The sequence below is a fragment of the Trachypithecus francoisi genome, unplaced genomic scaffold (assembly GCF_009764315.1).
Source record: "Trachypithecus francoisi isolate TF-2019V2 unplaced genomic scaffold, Tfra_2.0 Lachesis_group15, whole genome shotgun sequence".
Lineage (NCBI taxonomy): Eukaryota > Metazoa > Chordata > Mammalia > Primates > Cercopithecidae > Trachypithecus > Trachypithecus francoisi.
This window is the reverse complement of record NW_022681460.1, coordinates 55880413-55885083: the sequence shown is the minus strand read 5'-3', so window position 1 is coordinate 55885083 and position 4671 is coordinate 55880413. Positions and strand designations below refer to the sequence as shown.

General features: G+C 44.0%; 1 non-coding gene across 1 annotated transcript; it reads right to left on the bottom strand.

The window, feature by feature from the left end:
* Positions 1-4203: 4203 nt before the first annotated feature.
* Positions 4204-4309, bottom strand: LOC117098140. Its single transcript, XR_004443199.1, has one exon. It is a non-coding gene; the product is annotated as a U6 spliceosomal RNA (small nuclear RNA).
* Positions 4310-4671: the final 362 nt, after the last annotated feature.

Genomic DNA, 4671 nt, shown 5'->3' with positions numbered 1-4671 from the left:
GGCTCTGTGCCCTCAGGCCACTTGCCTGCCCAGCTGCGGGACTGCTCTGGGTATTATGAATATATTGGTATTCATAATAGATGAATGCACAAGGCATGGAAGCTACTCAAAACACACAAAGATACCTGCCTCCTGGAGGGGATATTGCTCAGCCCAGCAGGTAACAGGCCCTTGTATAAGAAATTAAGAGCTTTAGAGGGGCCCCTGCCTGCGCAGGCCCAGGTATAATTGTGATGGAGAAGCTGCACTTCAGCCCCTCAGCCAAAACCTCTCTCGGGTGCCTTTCAGTTGATTCCAGCTGTCCTGTCTTCCTGGCTCCCAGTGGGCTGTGCTGTCTTCCCAAGTTACTCCATTTCCTGATCCCAGCCCTGGACACTGTGCATCCATCCATTCATCCAGTGAATTCTTTCAATCCGTCGTTCAATCACATTTTATTGAGTTCCTTCTTGGTGACAGGCACTGTGCTGGCTGGTAGAGACATACAGATAGACAAGGCAGCCCTTTGCCTGTAAGCCAGCTCCAGGACATTCGGGTGGAAAGCACCCGGTGTTCATGAAGCAGTCAATTAAGTTTGATGACATATTCTGTATTTGAATTGAAAGATAGAAATTGGGCTGGGTTTCGAGGCTTATGCCTGTAATCCCAGCACTTTGGGAGGTCGAGGCGGGAGGATTGCTTGCTTGGGCCCATGAATTTGAGACTAGTTTTGGCAATATAGTGAGACCTGCTCTCTACAAAAAATAAAATAAAAAAATAAACTAGCTGGGCATGGTGGCACGCACCTGAGGTGGGAGGATTGCTTGAGCCCATGAGGTCAAGGCTGCAGTGAGCTGTGATCATGCCACTGCACTCCAGCCTGGGTGACAGAGCAAGACTCTGTTTCAAAAAAAAAATTGAACAAGTATTGGGTAACACCTCTAAAAAGAATGTCTGCAAAATTGTTTCTGGTTTCTCTGGGTTTCTTCCCATCAGGTAGCAGAATGTTAGAGTAGGAAGAGGATTTGCGAGGTCATCCAGCCAACCTCCTTGCTGCCTTACAGAAACTTGAAAATGGTCTTGGATTAGAACTCGCTCCTTAGATGTTTCAGAGACACAACCTACTGTGCACAAGCAGACTTGTCCAAATTGATGTTTAACATTGATAGGCTATACTATTATCTCTAACCAGTTGTTCCACACCCTGCCCCAATTACTTTTTTTTTTTGTTTTTTGAGACAGAGTCTCGCTCTGTTGCCAAGGCTGGAGTGCAATGGTGTGATCTCAGCTCACTGCGACCTCTGCCTCCTGAGTTCAAGTGATTCTCCTGCCTCAGCTTCCTGAGTAGCTGGGATTACAGGCACCCGCCACCATACCCACCTAATTTTTGTATTTTTAGTAGAGATGAAGTTTCACCATCTTGGCCAGGCTGGTCTCAAACTCCTGACCTCAGGTGATGCACCCACCGAGTCCTTCCAAAGTGCTGGGATTAGAGGTGAGCCACTGCGCCCAGCCCCCAATCACTTTTAATGTAGGCAAATTCATAGGAGCTTTGAAATATACAGTCAGGTGATGCTTCACTATAGGGATATGCTCTGAGAAGTGTTAGGTAATTGTGTTGTTTTGGAAACATCATAGAGTGCATTTACACAAACCTAGATGGTATTGCCTACCACATACCTAGAGTAAGTGGTAGAGCCTGTTGCTCCCAGGCTACAGACCTATACAGCAAGTACTGAATACTGCAGGCAATTGTAGTGCAATAGGAACTATATCTTCAAACATATCTAAACAGAAAAGGTAAAGTACAAATATGGTAACATAATCTTAAGGGACCACATAAAGAAATGACTGGCAAAGTTCACATAAAAATGCCTTTGGCAATTATGCATGACTTGACCTGCAGTAACTACCGGGTCCCACATAATGAGCGGAAGGTCGGGCACCCTACTATAGTTCATAATTCACATGGGTAATTTGATGTAGTTGTTAATGTCTGCCATAAAAAAGAGTCATCATCCTAACAGCTCCAAAGCTATTTCTATAACTGATCTTTATCCTAGCAGTCACAGCTGAACATGCCTGCATGGATCCTCAGTGAAAGGCAAAGTTAGAAGCTGGCAAGCTCTCCATTAGTTGCAATCACGCTGATCTAAGATGAATCCTTAGATTCAAAGTGACAGAAGCTCTCTTTTCCCTGGGAAATAATATAGCTTCTAGGTAATGTGTACATTATACAGCCCATACCTCCTGGCCATGCTTTGCTCTAGGGTTGGGGAGACACAGTGGAAAAGAGAGAGGGGGAAGGGAAGGGGGAGAGGGAGAAGGAAGAAAGAGGGAGGGGAAGTGGGTGGGGGAGGAGGAGTGGGCATGAGGGGGAAGAGAGAAGGAAGGGGAAGAGGAGAGGGAGAAGAGGGAGGGGAAGTGGAGAAAGAAGGGTAGGAGAGAGAGGAGGAGGAGGAAGGGAAGGAAAGGGACAAGAGGGAGGGATGAGAGGGAGATAGAGGGCTTCAAACAACCTTCAATGCACACAGAATGGCTCCCTGCTTCCATTTCTTTCTCTGAACCAAGAATTTAATTGAAAAATAATTTTAAGGCCCAGTGTAGGGGCTCATGCTTGTAATCCCAGCACTTTGGGAGGCCCAGGCAGGTGGATCACTTGAGGTCAGGAGTTTGAGACCAGCCTGGCCAACATGGTGAAATCCTGTCTCTACTACAAATACAAAATTGTCCTGGGGAGGCTGAGGCAGGAAAATCAGTTGAACATGGGAGGCAGAGGTTGCAGTGAGCTGAGATTGTGCCACTGCACTCCCACCTAGGCAACAGAGTAAGACTCTGAGGAAGGAAGGAAGGAAGGAAGGAAGGAAGGAAAAGAAAGAGAAAGAAAGAAAGAGAAAAGAAAGAGAGATAGAGAAAGAAAGGAAGAAAGAAGGAAGGGGAAGGAAGGAAGGAGAAGGGGAAGGAAGGGAAGGAGGGAGGGTGGTAGGGAGAGAGGGAGGGAAGGAGGAAGGAAGGAAGGAGAAGGGGAAAGGAAGGGAAGGAGGGAGGGAGGGAAGAAGGAAGGAAGGAAGGAAGGAAGGAAGGAAGGAAGGAAGGAAGGAATTTTAAGGCTAAGTTCAGTCATGTACCAGTTTCAGTCAACTATGAACCAAATATACAGCGGTGGTTCCATAAGATTATAATGGAGCTGGAAAATTCCTATCACCTAGTCACATCTTGATGATCCTGACCTTATGTAGACTAATGTATGTGTATGTGTCTTAGTTTGTAACAACAAATTTTTAAAGTAAAAAAAAAAATGTTTAAAATAGAAAAAAGCTTATAGAATAAGCACATAAAGAAAATAATTTTGTAAAGCTGTACAATGTGTTTGTGTTTTAAGCTGTTTTACAAAAGAGTCAGAAAGTTAAAACAAATGAAAAAGTTTATAAAGTAAGAGAGTTACAGTAAGGTAAGGTTAATTTATTATAATAATATAATATATAATTAATTTATTATAATAATTTATAATTAATTTATTATAATATTCTTTTAAAATATGGAACGCTGCATGAATTTGCATGTTGATATGGTTTGGCTGTGTCCCCACCCAAATCTCATCTTGAATTGTAATCCCCATAATCCCCACATGTCATAGGAGGGACCCAGTGGGAAGTGATTGGATCATAGGGGCCATTTCCCTCATGCTGTTATTGTGATAGTGAGTGAGTTCTCAAGAGATCTGATTTTTGTTTGTTTGTTTGTTTTTGAGATGGAGTCTTGCTCTGTAGCCCAGGCTGGAGTGCAATGGCATGATCTCGGCTCACTGCAACCTCTGCCTCCTGGGTTAAAGTGATTCTCCTGCCTCAGCACCCTCGAGTAGCTGGGATTACAGGCACCTGCCATCTTGCCCGGCTAATTTTTGTATTTTTAGTAGAGACGGGGTTTCACCATGTTGGCCAGGCTGGTCTTGAACTCCTGACCTCAGGTGATCTGCCCGCCTCGGCCTCCCAAAGTGCTAGGATTATAGGTGTGAGCCACTGTGCCCTGCCGAGATCTGATGGTTTTATAAGTGTCTAGCATTTCCCCTGCTTGCACTCACTTCTTCCTGCTGCCTTGTGAAGAAAGTGCCTTGTCTTTCCTTTGCCTTCTGCCATGATTGTAAGTTTCCTAAGGTCTCCCTAGCAATGCTGAACTGTGAGTCAATTAAACCTCTTTCCTTTATAAATTACTCACTCTCAGGTATTTATAGCAATGTGAGAACAGATTAATTCACATGTCATCCTTGCACAGGGGCCATACTGATCATCTCTGTATCATTCCTTAATTTATTACTGAAGAAAGAAAAATATTTGTTATACATTTGGCATAGCCTAAGTGTACAATGTTTATCAAGTCTACAGCAGTGTACAGTAATGCCCTACACCTTCACATTCACTCCTCACTCGCTCCCTGACTCACCCAGAGCAACTTCCAGTCCTATAAGCCCGTCCATGATAAGTGCCCTGTTCAGGTGTACCATTTTTATCTTTATGTAGTTGTAATTTTAATTAAAATAATTTTTTTTTTTTTAATAGAGATGAGGTCTTGCTTTGTTGCCTAGGCTGGTGTTGAACTCCTGGCTTCAAGTGATCCTCCTACCTTGGTTTCCCAAAGTGCTAGGATTATAGGCATGAGCCACTGTGCCCAGCCCATTTTTATCTTTTTTTTTTTTTT